This window comes from Scomber scombrus, chromosome 6, assembly GCF_963691925.1.
Source record: "Scomber scombrus chromosome 6, fScoSco1.1, whole genome shotgun sequence".
In the NCBI taxonomy this organism is placed as follows: domain Eukaryota; kingdom Metazoa; phylum Chordata; class Actinopteri; order Scombriformes; family Scombridae; genus Scomber; species Scomber scombrus.
In genome coordinates this window covers 22,870,022-22,885,825 of record NC_084975.1, presented here as the reverse complement: position 1 = coordinate 22,885,825, position 15,804 = coordinate 22,870,022, and the positions used below count along the sequence as shown (strand labels likewise).

Below are 15,804 nucleotides of genomic sequence, written 5' to 3'. Positions count from 1 at the left end.
TATGGTTTGCTGATGTTTGGCCTGTGATTTGTGCTTTTAATGTTCTCTGCTTTAAATCCTGTAAAACACAACCCTCTTCCATCAAAGCATTGTAGCAGGTCTTCAGGTTCATTTAAGATGTGCAGATCTTTCAGCACATAGTCTGCTTGGAAATCCTTCCATTCGCCTCCTCTTCGATGGCTTAAACTGGCACGAACTGGTGTCTCACTTAAGGCAAGGGTGTTGTGGTTCTTATGTAGATGTATTATTGGAAGCATTTTTCTCACAGCATTTTATGGTTTCCTCAGGTGTGGCAAATATACAACTAGCTCAGACTCTTTTGAACCACATCACAATCTCACCATTTCTGATACAACCATAGACACTCACAAGTAGATCATTCACCAATTAAACATTTAAAAATCAGACAGGAAGAGTAAAAGTTCATTTATTAGCTCTCAAACTAATCTCTAACTTCTGTAAACCGGTACCTGGAGTGGCGTCCACAGGCAAGGCAAGACAAACCCCTGTTCCTGACTGAGGAAGACTATGGTCTTGGTTTACTACACATCTCCATCTCCTCTGCAAACAATGTGGCCTCCCCTCTTAACTGTACACCTCCCACTCCTTCCACATTTGTGAGACTACCTCTGCAGCTGCCTTGGTTCCCACATCCACTCTAAAAGTCATGGGTCGCTGGTCTTCAGGCGCCTAGGAACATTACGTTGCCTGGGAGTAAATGAAATAATTGCTGCTCAACAGGAAATGAGTGCAAAGACTTGAGGACCCTGTCATCATTTGTGATCAGAAATATTGCATTTAAAGTTGTTGGCTGGGGTTCATTGCTAATATATGTAGTAATATATGTGGGTTGCATGCTTGCATCCCTCTCAGAAGCAGTTCATACATACAGTCTGCAGCATGCTTACTGCTATACATTGAGTTCATAGTTCACATAACAGTAGAATGGCCTCTTCAGGATGCATGCTGCGTCTTAATTCTTTAATGAATTTCTGAGTTCAGCGGCATGCTTGCTGCTACACATAGATTTATCCGTAGTCTGGCTGATGCTTAGCATGGGTGTTATCTTGGCTTGGTGTTGGGTTCCATGTTTTTTGGGGTTTTTTTTGTGTATACAGTATACACTTTAAATCTTACATACAGTACTATTCACCAGATAATGAATGAATGGTCACAATTTCAATTTGATTGCCCAATACCTGCAAACTAATAACATGCTCATTAGCATCACTGTATGTTAACGTGCTAATATGCTTAACAAAAAGGTTGACCATGGTGATACCTGCTAAACATCACCATGTTATCATTGTCCCTGTTAGCAAGTTGGCAAGTTAAAGACTGTTCATATATCATTTGACACACTATTACCTACTATTACCTTAAATGCAGTGTGATTGAAGCAACATGATGGATAAAATGCACACTCAGTGGTCATGAGTCTGATGCACCCAGAAGTTTGCATATCGCATCTTTGTCTAAAGCTCTAATATTCCTGAATAGGATGTAGTCCTATAAGGTTTTTCTACAAATATCACACCAGGAACGAGTATTTTGATGAAAATCCAGCTTCACATGCAGATTAATTTTTTATAAACATTTTCTTTTCTTTAGACAATTGCATGGCCTTGGCAGATGTATGAGATCTCTGCCTCACCATGTGATCTTTACTTCTTTCTCACGATTTCCTACAACAACTTGATACATTGAAGCACTGGCATCTGTAATGTATGCTACAAAGCTACAGGGTGTACTGAGCTGCTGTCTAAATACATCATACAAATACATGCCAATAGTCTATGGAGTACCATGAGAATGATTTCAGTGGTATAAATGTTGTGAAATAAAATCCACATTCACAAAACTGTAAAAGCCACAATGGATGAAAGTGTAAATCATGTAAACCTGTCTATGCAAAAGTTAGTGAAGCTTCGACAACAGATCCAATGGATCTGCATTAGTTGTTATAGCATGTTTGACAAGAACTTCCTGCCTGGTTGTCTGTGTAAATCTGAATGTTATTGGTGTGGTGTGAATCACTGGTGCACAACAATAGTCATTGCCTAGTCATAGTCCAGCAGTCCTGTCTACACCAGGCTGTAATGGCTCAGCCTTGGGCCTGTCAGAACCATTGGGCATACAAGTTTGATGTGATAATTCCCAGGCAGTGAACATGAAGGCCTGTATGTGGCCTCTGTCTCCGCATCACTGCACATCCCTCTCCACAGTCGGTTAGTTGGACTCATTTGGGAGCAAAGTGTGCTTGTGTAAGTAGCTGTCAGTTTTTGCTTCTTTGCTCATGTGCATCTGTGCATATTTAAAAGTTGATGCTGAATAAAAGCTCAGCATCATATGTGTGTTTGTGCGTGTGTGGAAATGCAGCATAACACATGTGGAGCTCAGATGCACTCACTGTGGGAAAATCACTTCATTTCGTGTCACATTGTAATCTGAAGGATAGAGACCACAGTTTTATCTCAACCCAGGGCTCAGGTTAAAGACTGTGGCAAGGCGGAAACAAAACCACACCTGTTCAGATTATTAAGATGAGAAGAGCTGAGACTTGTACTGTACACCTTTTTGAAATGTGACTCTGTTCTTGAATGTGGGGGTGGGGGGGAAGATCATGTTTCCTTTTAACAATGTATTCCCAGCTGGATTTCCCCCGGTTCATTTGGTATTCATTGGCCCGTTGGAGATTTGAGTCAAACAGCAGAATGGCAGAGGTAATGCCTGATGCCAGGGGATAACTAGAGGGGAGAGGTGAAGAGCTGTGAGTGTGTGAAACAAGCAAAGCTCTGGTGTACAATATGATATGTGCATGTATAGTTTATGTGCTTGTAGCATATCATCCAGAAACCATGTGTCACATAAAATACATTTATGCACTAGTAATTGGGTTTACCAAATATGTGATGTAAGAAATGTAAGATTCACACCCTGTATCCAGTGTGTTTCTAGGGTTTAAACCATCAAAAGACTTGGTTAAGTGTAATGAAAGATTGTGGGTTTGGTAAATATTGAAAAAGTCAACATATCCTGTCTCTGAGTTAGGCTCACTTTTTCAGTATTTAACCAAATCCACAATCCTTCCCTAACCAGCTGCCTTGAGTTGCCTAAATATATGAATAAACCCTCAGTTATATAGTTGCCTTGAGCTGATATTACAGCAAAAACTAGCAACACAACTTGATAGTCAACGTTTTGCAGGTACATACAATATTTACAATATGATCCAGTCAGCATCATGTTTTTACTTACGAGTTAGTTGCGTTTGAATTGAAATGTTCGAGGACAGGGTTGCAACCAGCATGCTACATGCTGGCAGAATTTACTGCCAGCTGGCTGTGTAAGATAATAATGATTATTATAAACAATTGCTTTATTTACTAGATCTCTCCACTTCACTTTTCCTAAGGGTTGTAGCACAACTTTATTTGCATGAAATCCCAAACTTGCCCTACTTTAGGGAAACCGCTGAAAACACAACAAACAAAAAGGGTAAAATGTATTTCTAACTATAAACAAATACGTTTTTTTCAAATATAAAATCTGGGCAAGGAATTAAAGGCCTGTGGATTCAGCAGTTTAGAGAAAATAAATCAAAATTCATGGCTGCTTAATATTCTTGCTATTTCGTTCCAGAGATATTGCTATAGCCTTGAGCAAATGGCCATCTGTTGGAGAAATCACCATCCAGCAGCATGCATTTTGTTGAGGCATCAGAGTCATCTTTCTCTGACAGGACTGGTGTGTTGAGAGAGGTAGGCAGTTGGTTATTAGGAGAGATCCCAGCCAAGGGAAATCAGTGAGTCAAAGCAGCAGGCAGAGATGTTGATTTGTTATTCAACTCAGGATGGAGACAATGATACAGATCTGGATCCGTCCCGAGGAACGTGCAACACTGAGGATACATGCATACAGTATTCCAGAGCCTACCTGTTGTGACAGGTCCTTCATATCCTGCTCATGTCTCCAAAGACAAATATTCCAGTTACACAATCAGTTTGACATAAAAAATTGAAATTCTGACTTCAGAAGATACAATGCAGACAGACTGCATAGCATTACTACTGCTGCATAGCATTAATTGCTCTTATCACTTTTAAATATTTTGTCAGGAGACATGACAAGGTGTTTAAAAGCTGACTATACCTAACTTTCTGATGAGCTATCAGGATTTTTTCTCATTATGCTACTCTGTAGTTTGTCAAAAGGCTGCAAAGCCACTTAAATTGAGCTATATATAATGAATTAGCCAACACGTTGTATGGCTTAAGCAGAAGAGTGTAGCTATAATTAGAAAGAGTGCTAATTTAATTACTGCTGTTACAAATTATAGCTTAATTTTCAAACTTTTGCTGACTGCTTTTTTAATTAAGTCTGGTTCCAGCCAATGTGTAGTGATCCCCTGCAAATTACATATCCTCTCTCTGTCTCAGTGTACTTTGCCCATCCATTTTCTGTGCCATCCTGCCCCATTATAGCCACAGGAGATTAATTGGTGTCTTCTGACCTCACTGACTGCCAAGAGTGATGTGAGTGAAGTTCGTCCACCAGACAAGGAAAATTGGACCATTTAGCTTTCTACCATGGTTCACGTAGCTTCTCGATCCTCCCCAACTAATTCATGCACCCATATTAACCTAAATGGAATTATGTATCAAAATGTGACTTCCACCTTCTATTAGACAGCTTGGACTTCACTGCATGGAAAAACTGATAATGTCTGGAGTAAGTCAATTAAGCATCTGTCTGTGTGTGTTTGTTTATTTGCGTGTGTGGTCGACTGCTGTGTGGACACGAGCCATCTCTAGCAAACGAAACTGGCTTAGGGATGCATATATTTTAATTATCAAACAAGGATGGCTCAGCCAAACATCATTATATTCAAAAAAGATGGAGAGCTTTCTTAACCACTCACAATGGAAATAAACTGCTAAATTTCAGATACATATCAGATCCTGATGTTATGAAAAAACCTCTCAATAGGTATAGTAAGAGGCTCAAAGGGATGGCAATGCTGCTCAGTTGCTATGGATAAGTGTAAGGTGTTGAACAGGATTTTATGGTCATAGGCCCTATTTTTGTACGGGAACACTACCAGACTTGATTTTCGGAGGCTGTCAGTCCATCATGTAGCAGTTCCTGGGTTGTATTCATCAGTTCAGTTGCACACTGCAATTTCAGTGTCCATTATCACGATTTGTGACATCCACCGTCATTTTTTTTTGACCAAGGTAACATGGCAAACAGTAAGGTTGTACTGTGTTTTTTTTGGTGTGCTTTTTCTCAGGTGCGCACAAAAACAGAAAGTATGCAAAGACAGCCCCCCGCCGCCACCGCCGCCTTAGTAACCACCATACTGAACTGCACCACGTCACGGTCATATGCCATTATTAAAATGTAATAGTGTGGTTATCTTGCCTCAAATTGTCTCACCCATATTATCTGTTATCTTTGAATTAAAATGAAAATCTTAGGTTTGAACACACTCAACTCACATCACTCAGGCTTTCACTTACATGTTCATTAAATCTATTTATTTTAATTATTTATGAAGACAATTTTTTTATCCTATCTCTGTTAACAAAAAACCCTCATTGTCCTTATTGTGTTAAACTTGGCTCAATGTCATTGGGGTTCTAAGAAAAAATAGTGTCAATAACAGATTGAAAAGGTGTCACATGCAGACACTTATCATTTATGCTATCTGACAGTCTGTCAGAAAATCCACAATAGGAGGAAACAAGACCTGCCTGGCTGCCAGTGAACTGTTATATCACCAGGGCAAAATTCAGACTGATATAGAAAGTATTCATATTCAAGAATCTATGAGCAGTGCTACAGTGAGAGAGGGCAATGTATCAATAACATAAAAGGAAGATCATGTATGTATGCATGACACAGCTCAACCCTAATATGACAATCAAGGTAGCAGTGACTTTGTGTATCACTATCTAATGTGTTTGGTGTACAGCTGTGTCATATCTGAAATGCAACCACAATGAGGACATCTTCAAGTCAACAGCTGATGTCAAGGGGCTAATTAGGAGACATAGCTGAGTGTCTGCAACCTTGTCAAGAATAGGTCCATTATTTTCTAGTTTGTCATCCATCTTGCATAGATTCCTTGCCATTCCATTATTTTAAAATGTAAAAGTAAATATAGTTTACAATCAACCCAAACGTGGTAACTCTTCTTAACATACCATCTGTCTCCACTATCTCCTGTCACTTAAGGTTGTAGTAAAAGCTTTGTGATGTCATAAAGGCCCCTTAGATATGAAATGTAATTTGCTTAAATTAAGTGTGAGAGCTGGTGGACTGCCCATCCACTGGGACTAAAATGAGCTCTCCCGTTCTGGCCCCACTGCTGCACACTCTGTAGTCAATTCTGCTAATTAATCAGTTGCTTGGCAACATCTGGCAAAGACATGATTTATGGCAAAGAGTATAAACACCTGTTATGCTGAGACAGGAATGGGTGGAAGCTGAATTATTGTGAAGCTCATCAGGCCCTCTCAATATCTGGCAGCTAAATGGAGTTTGACTGGTACATTTACATATTTCCCCTGCTGCGGGTTTGAGCAGCTGATTGAGTTTTAATTCTAAATGAACATAATGGCCTCAAAGATGTTTTAAATCAAGTGTTATTTAAAATTTTCTCCAGCATCACTTCATCATTGTTGTTAAATCAAAAGCATGCAAGGCATTTATGCTAGTACAACTAGGATAAATAGAGGCTTTGTGGTTTCCCTCACATCCTCATTAATCCCTTGCATCATATTCAAACAAAGCTTAACTACAAAGCAGAGATTTCCAGAGAGTACCTCCAGTTATTATGAAGCCACGTTCTGTTTTCCCCCCCAAATCCTCGAGTAGCTTGCTTGTACCTGCAGGGACATGGCAGCCATCCAGGGAATTGTGTTGTCTCGCATTTTTCCAACATTTGTCTGTTGGCAAAAAGAACGATAGTCTGTGCCCTCTACATGGCACCTTGTGACTTTTTCCAAACAATCGGCTTTTCACCTACTTTTCTGCTATTCATATCACCTCATGGACGCCTCAGAGTGACATGAATCTGTCAGGTGATTTCTGGCTTTTTCTCTATCTTAAACTTGGTATATGCTACAAATGAACATTTTATACTTTTACATTACATCTAAATTCTCAATTCCTTAGGATTGAGTGTTACACACTGCAGTCTCAGTGAGCCCAGAGGAAATCATTCATTACAGCTTACTAAATAAATCAGGAATCCATTAATTGCATTTCACAGCAGTCATGATCTGCAAATTAGGAATCAAGCAGCTCATTTTGTATATGCTACTGTAATTGCATGGTAGTCACAAATGCAATTATTTCCATCCTTTCTGCTCTCAGTCTTTGCCATTTTTTCTGTTCTTAATGCTCTGTCATTTCCGAAGGTGTATTTTTTTGTGGTACTGTCCACAAATAAGCAAAAAATGCTTGAGACTCATAAATTCACTGTAGGTTCAGTGGAAAAAATGTACAGGTAGGTTAACATTGTGTCTGCACTCATTAAACAGTTACTGAGAATAGTTTTCTGCTTCTATTTCTTCTCATCAGAGGCTGCGCACACCAGATATTACACCTCATGACTTGCTTGATAAAGCATATCTTAAAACAGGCTTGAAATCCATCCTGTTTAGGTAGTAACATATAGAAACATAAATCTGCCTCCATCCATGGATTCTATTGTTCTTACAGTCGCCCAGTCAAGCCAAGACAAGTGAAATGAATTTTATTTATAGTCTGTACATAATAGGACACCCTTTTTCCATGGTGTGCAGTAGACTTAATGTGTACACAATTGACCAAAATAGTAAAGGCTTTATATGTTATAGTGTTTAGGATCCTGTCATCAGGAGGTTCCCTTATGTGAAACTAATACTGGCATATGATGTAAAATGAATTACTGTGGTCAGTTTTGATGTCTGATAATGAGGTGAGCTTTATTACAATGGATGAAATAAAAGACAGTAATAGAAAAAAAAAAAACTGAATTGCAGATTTTTTTTTTTCCCCTGTGGTTTTATTCATTGAAACCATAAGAATGGAGCCATACTGTTTATAGCTGGCATTTCTGTGCAGTTGCTATACAACTCTCAATATAGTAAGGATTAGACAGAGAAATAAAACATGTCCTCAGTTTAAGGAAGCACATTGCAGTGCACTATGTAAATGCAAAAGAGCAGAGAGAGTTGTATGTCATAACTGTACAACCCCACTATGTGTACCCATCACTATATACTGTGAACTCTTTGATCGCTAGGCTACAGAAACTGTGTACACATTTTCATGCTCCTGAGTGTGCTCAAGCACCTACTGTGGCTTTATTGTTGCTTATTAAATGGGTTTATTATGCTTTCTGCATTATTGCTGTTCTACCTACAGCACCTATAGCTATGTGACATTGTGACATTAACCTTTTCTATCATCTGTTCATAGAAAGTCAGTCTGATGAGCAATAAGAAACAGTATGTTGTAACCAAAGCATAGCAGTCATAGCAGTCTATCCATACATCTGTCCATCCTCCTGGCTGTCCATTTGGACGGTTTGCTCACACTTTATTTATTCTACCTTTCTGCTGAGCACAGCAACTGCAGTGACTATGAGCCATTCAGCCGACAAAGCACTGATTAATTGTCTGCCTGCAACAAGAGCATCAGAGAGGCAGAGGGAAGAGGTTTAGAGATGGACAGGGATGAGGATAGTAGGGGGATAACTGTCCATGCGAGCTTTGACAAGTCCAACCTGAAAAAGGAGTTACTTCTCTGGCTGAGTCATTGTGTACGTCCAATTCTTTATATTTACAGTTGCAGTCTGTCTGCATGCCTGTCTTTGTGTGTATCTGTCTATCTGTCAGGCTCTGCCTATAGGCTTACTCCAAATCATTGGATATGCTTTTTTTTCTTGCCTGTGTATGAATAACGCTGTGTCTTTGTTACACAATTAACTGACACCCCTCCCTCGCTGTTCCCTCACGGCAGGAGGGCAGATGTGTGACATCTTATCAGCCAGTTTGTATTTGAGATAAGTGAAGAATCAATACTTATTGATTAGTGGAGCTGCCACAAGAAACTCTTCCCTTTTCCCCGCATGTTTTGCCTCAGCATCCCAGTATAGAAGGCAGATGGTCCTGCATACCCAGTGGTGCCTAGCACACGGGACATGTTCAGTGGCCCAGACACAATCTCTCCACAGGACTCAGCTGTGTCCTACTGCCTCTCCAACAGACTGACAAATTTAGATTCTTATGCACAGACATGCATACTGTGAAAGACGTCAAGGAATAAAGACACAATGCAATTTGTAGAACGATTAGAATATCACTTTGTGTTGTTTTGTATTTATACTATATTCACTCTTTAGAAAATATTTTTCATTATGGTGAGTGAGTGTAAACCATTCTTTACATCACTGTGTGATGTGCAGTAAATGCCTGAATGTTGATGTATAACCATTATATTTACTGGACCTTGACAAGGGAGGAAATTTCCCCCAACCCATCACTCCGACTGATCGATTCAGATCCAGTTTGCTGCCCCAGCCCTTTTACTGTTTCTGACACTGGTCATCTCGCCACATGAGTCAAATATATGTATTTATATTTATTTTACTGTGTTTGGTGTAGTTGTGAGCTCTCAATTCAATATTCCAACAAAATCATAAACTCACTACTCCTGAACAGGTGTGGAGTAAGAGGCAAACGCCAAAAGCTGTTTTACTGACTCAGCAGTATAAGCAATCAGCCACATAAGCAGAATACATAACCTACCAGTTGTCTACCAAGAAAAGAGGAGACACTAAAAACAGCTTTTTATTCATTGATTTTCAGTTAATCTATCATTTTAAATGTGGCCTGACATGAGATCCAGAAAGCCTGTGGTGTTGTGGCATAAGGTTTTCTTGTATGAGTGACAAGTTTCATTATAACACTTGATAATAAACTTTAATTGAAATGTTTGTGTGGAAATGTTGCAGCAAATGACTGAACCTGACATCCTGTTTATTTTTGTATTTCAGTAAATTAACTCATTGTGTGGGAGTTTCACTGGTTACTGATGCAGAATGAGTGAAGTCCCTGTTTTGCTTGGGTTGTTTCATGAACAAGCTGTATACTGCCAGCCTTATGAGGTCTCTGAGGACAGATCATTTGTGGTTAAACAGTAAATGCTTGTGCACAACATCTACATAGCAGGATGGATTGTATAAACCTGTGTGGCTCCTAATGGTATACTTCATCAGTCACAGGCAGAGCCATCCTTTTTGGAAATTATTAAAGTGTGGAGTCATTGTATAAACAAATAAATTAGGCAGAGTGTCTCCCATTCAAATCTTTTTCTATTTTAGTAGAGATCTCAGTCTCAGTATGTTGATCTGGTTTGATTTTTGCTTTTAGATGTAACTCACTCCCTTTTCTTTTGTGATTATGTACACTGCACACACACACACACACACACACACACACACACACACACACACACACACACACACACACACACACACACACACACACACACACACACACACACACACACACACACACAAATGAAGAGCATGATTACACAGATGCATTCACTCTGGAGCTATTTATGCAGACTAGCAGAGTGACTTATTTTCTGTGGAAATCCAGGATTTCACAACAACTTCCTGTCTGTGTTGTAGGACTTAAGAACAATGCCAATAGAGAACATTTCCCTGAAAGGCAAAAGGGCACAACTAAACAAGTAACATTTCATGTAATTCAAACAAGGAACTGATTGAAGCAATAATGTTACTTTGATCATTAATAGTGTTGTGCAGATTGTGCAGTTTCTGCATGACCTTGAATTTGAAAAACTCCATGCCCAAAATAACCCCCAAGCAGACCAGATGTTCATACATAAATATGTGTGCTGTGATGTCAATGACTAGGTCATATGTTTCCTTTCTCTGTTGGAATATCTAATTCAGACTTTTTTAAAAACATAATTAATTACATTGGAGGTTACTCCATCTCAGTGCGCTTAATGGGATTACAGCATGCTTTATTTTATGCAGAAGGGAAGGTTGTCTTAAACATAAAATATTTGTTCATTTTGGAGATTCAGCATGAACAACTTATTTCTTAGAGACTTTTTCTTCTGTGCTGGTTGAGATCAGAAACACTGGAGCTAATCAGAATCAAACTTTTCATTCATCAAGAAATATTACTCATGTTTTAGACAGGATTCTTGGAATTTTATAGCAGTTGCTGAACAGAGCGGGAGAGATAATCAGCTAAACAGGAAGTTAACTTTATGGTCCCAAACTCCAGGATCATTTGGGAATATCAGTATTGTCCATGAGGACTTCTTGACATCTGCCTTAAAGAATTATTCCTGGTCCAGAGCCTTTCTTACAGTCACATGACCCCCACTGCCCTGAGAAGATGCTCATGACCTGTTTGTCACACTGCTCTGCTTTCCCATCAGATACAGGATATGTGTGTCAACAGGGTAGGAGTGCATGCTGAGACATCCTGTATACTGCAAACCCAAACAGATGCTGTGGTTGTGCTGCTATACAGTGTATGTCATGAGCTTAAAAAAAAAGTTTCTACCCATATTGAATGTATTTAGTCATGGTTGGTTTCATATCCACACCTCAATGAATGAACATTTATAACCTCAGAAATGTCTGCTTTGGAATATGGTACTGTCCACTCTTATAGCACCAGATTACCATGCCTTTTGAAACATCACTTTCATGTAGCACTCAACCTGAAGTAGTCCTCTTAGAACTGATCTATAATCTGCTACTTAAGCATAGATACACTACAGAGTGAAGGCACAGGCTTGCACTCATGAAAATGAAACCAGGAGACGCTGTGCATCAGGATTTGTGATGTCAGCACATGTGATGAAGTTTAATGACCACTGCATATCGGAGAATCACACCCATGTACGGTTATTTATGCATTATAACAAAGTGTATTTTAAGACCCTGATCAATGTTAAGTAGTCTTAATCATCTTAATTAATAATCTACTCCATGACTTAAATGCGTTAGGGATCTTTTGTGTAATGATGCCAGGCACAATCAATAGGGAACCCGCTCATGTGTGGATGATTTTAAGTGTGGTGCATTTACAGTAGCCTTTTGTAATGCTTACTAAGTACAGATAGTGATTAAAGTTTATGATGCAGAGAGAACTGGAGAGAGGCATGATCATTTCATTTTGTATACATAAAGGTCCTTTTATAAGCCAATAATGCCTAAAGAAAACATGTACATAATATTATGATTATTATATTAGTTTTCCTTTCTTACAGACACTTCATGCCTATTTCTGTGGAATGGCTGGCAGTCCTAAACTTACTCTGGGACTCTAAGGAAAGAAGCACAGTCAACCTTGTCTGTACTCAAACAACAATGTATGACACTGAACACAAGTTCAGCTCTTTGTTTACTTTACATAGTAAAATAAAACCCGACACAGTAGGTCTGGAAAAAAAACCCAAAAAACCCTTTGCTTGAATTTTTCTTTGCCACAGCCGAGCTGCAATGCATTTCCTCTCACAATCACTTCAGTTACGACTCAACTCAGACCACTTACAGCATCCTCTAATTACAAAATAGAGTACCCACTCATTCAGTCTTAATGACACATATCACTTGTGGAAATCTCATAAAACATGGAAAGAAAAACATTTGGACTGCACCCAAAAAGGCTTTAGATTCAGTGAGGTCATCACTGTGGTGAACAGAGACCCGTTTGTGGGTTGGGTACTTGTCAGGCTATGACTAACAGTGATTCAGGGAAGTGTGTTTAATGATTCAGAGGTGAGTTGTGAGAACTACAACTCCTTTGACAGTGTGTCTCACATTTTTTCAATAAACTCCCAAAACCTAGTGACCCATATTTCTATCACCCGTATTACTACCACTGCATACTTCTGCTGCTGCTACTACTAAGAGTTTTTTTTTCTGTGTGTTGCTTATTATTCTCGCCTGCTGACTTAACAAGCCCTAATAGCTTTGCTGGTTTGTGGGTTGTGAATGCCAGCCAAACGATACTGTGTGTTGAAATTGGACAAGCACAGATGACATCATGTTTACTGTACATCATTGAGCAATATGTAAGGGATGGTATAAATTGTAGGAAGTTATTGTGCTCAGTGTGATTATTTCTTTTTGTTACACTAATGTGGTGAAAACTGATTATTTTATATTTCTGCTAATTTAATTTGATTACAACAAATAGCAATATCTCAGTAGCAGTTATATGGCAATACAATAAAAGTACCCTCATTCACAATCATAACTTATTTCAAATCACTATATGAACTCTATATCAGCACGAGTTTTTGATACCAGGGGTTGAGAGGTCTGCATGGATGCCAAGTGACTCCAGTCTAAAGAGGAGAAGTCCTCCCTCTTACCTAGCACAGACAAGCACATGGCTGCTGATGGGCTGGCATCCGAACAAAGCACTCCAACAGCTGCTTGATAATGTGCAACCATTAATTACATTCTGATGCCCCAAGTCTGGCCTGTGTCGCTGAGCAGAGAACCCTCGCCTTGCTGAGCACAGAGCAATTATGTAAGAATGCATTGCACAATGTTAACAGCAACACAATATGCATTTTAAAATGATTCTACCTTGCTCTTTTTCCAATTCATACCCTGGGTCATTTAATAATATCTTCTGATTTGAATTAAGTGTTTGAATGGTTGGTTGTATTGTGCTATTCGGATAATAATTTCTTTTATTCTAATAATGCCAAAACAAGGGTGTAATGTTTCCTTGTATTTCCATGAGAAAACGACAATATTAGCAGATTTCAGTTCCGTCAAAGAATATGCTGAGTCAATTTTGTATTTGCATGATATTATGACAAAATTTAAGTATAATGTGACATTTAGTGGATCCCAGAGAAATAAGTGCCTGACAAAATGAATAAACAGCTGGAACAAATCTGCTGGGGTCGAGGGCTTAATGGCTTCAGCCCTGCTTTAACTCTCTCTTTGACTTGTTTATTTCCATTTTCTGTTTCTCAATGAGATGCTGCTGAGAAAGGTTTTCAAGCAGCCCTGCATGCATATCCAGCTACAACTCTACCCTTCCACTTTGTCACTCTCATTTAAGCTCCGGCTTAACCTAAATGGTATTGGGTTGCTTGAGTGCTGAGGATAAGATGATATATAGTGAGGCATATATCTTTCACCTTGGCTGCTGTGGGCTGCAGTTGGGAAATACCTGCTATAGCAAAAGAAAAATTACATGAACTGACCCACAGTGATGGACTTTCTGTTATGTCAATACTGTCAGACCTTGGAAATAGAATTCCATGCAAACTTGCATATTGACAAGAGCAGCTGTGAAGTTCTCAATAAACCCTGAAACTCAGGATCCTGTCAAAAAGCTGGTTAAAGGGGAAACTTAATTGAATTAGTTTCTGTTTAAAAAAAAAATTGAAAACCCTATTAATCCAAAACCTTGTAAGTGATATTTCAGGTTAGTTTATAATTTTAAGAGTCAGGAATATGAAATGTTGCTTGTACGTTTCACTGTTTATTTTCCAAATGTTCTGAATGGCAAGAAATGGCTCAGTGCGAATGAATGCGATTTGGAAAACTGAGAAGCAGGAACTGTGGCTTCCAAACACTACCTCACTTTCAGATCCCACGGGTATACCAGCACATACAGGTAGGTATCAGGCTCTAATCCAATCATTTCCACCCGATTGGACAGTATTCATAGATATACTGGAAGGGATCAAATGGTGAACAAAAATGGAGCTTGGGCAAGTAAGGTAATGTACCTATTTATTAAAAAAAGGAATATGAACTTCCCAAAAAGTCAGAATTTTCCAGCTCTATGAGAAGATTTGGCAAAAAGTTGGTACATGCATTGTATTTAGCAATGCAGTATGCAAAACAGCGTTTTTGCTCCATCTCAAATCAATTTGAGGCGAGTCAAAATGGCATATTAAGCCCAGCTTTGTTAAATACTGTTATATACTTGTCATGGACCATTGTCTTAACTACCTGGGGAAAACAAGCAGCTCTTTTGTATGCCATATAACCAGAGAGCTGAGCTATTCTGCCTAATAGAATACAAAGGGCTCAGTGTTTGACATCTGAACTGGCGAAGCATTGGTGCCTAACTGCTTCCTCTCCCTTTACAGTTATTCTCTAAACTAGATGACCTGGCAGTTGGCAGATATGTCCACTTCCCACCACCACCAGCCCCCTCAAAAAACAGCAGCCTACCATGTGTCCAGATTCAAAACACAATGCAACACAATGCCAACAAACAGGCCGATACAGGGGTGTTGGATGACTTGTCTTTGTATGGTGTGAAAAGCTGATGCTGCAGTTTCACAGCACAATGACAGAAGGCGGAGACCAAGAACCTAAAGGTGGGGTTGAAAAGTGTGTGTTTGCATGCCTGTGCTGTCTCTGTGTGTATGTCAGTCAATGCCGTCAAAATAAAAACACTTCATACACACACAATCATTCTCCAGCACACCATGCTTTATTCAACAAATGTTATGCACGGCTGGATTACCAGCTGGGAAAGTAGGCAACTTCCCCAGGTCCCCCAAAAGCTCCAGTCTTACTGTGTTTACTGTATTTTGGGATATGCACAATAGCACAAGGCTTAGGTGGGTCCTACTTTTCTTACCTGACCTTGAGGCCCTGTCTTGAAGAAGGCCCTTGTGTCCAAATCCATTTTTCAGACCTTCATAATTTAGGATTTGTGCCATATTTAGCCAAAGTATTTTGGGGGCATTTGCCTTTATTAGACA

General features: G+C 39.2%; 1 protein-coding gene across 3 annotated transcripts in view; it reads left to right on the top strand.

The window, feature by feature from the left end:
* The first annotated feature begins 15,291 nt into the window (after window positions 1–15,291).
* The window catches only part of LOC133982571 (pleckstrin homology domain-containing family A member 5-like), an 83,289-nt gene continuing 82,776 nt past the window's right edge, over window positions 15,292–15,804 (top strand). For all 3 annotated transcript variants that reach the window (XM_062421640.1, XM_062421639.1, XM_062421643.1), the window contains exon 1: window positions 15,292–15,414. The gene's annotated coding sequence lies outside the window, so the exon portion shown is untranslated. The remainder of the gene's footprint in view (window positions 15,415–15,804) is intronic.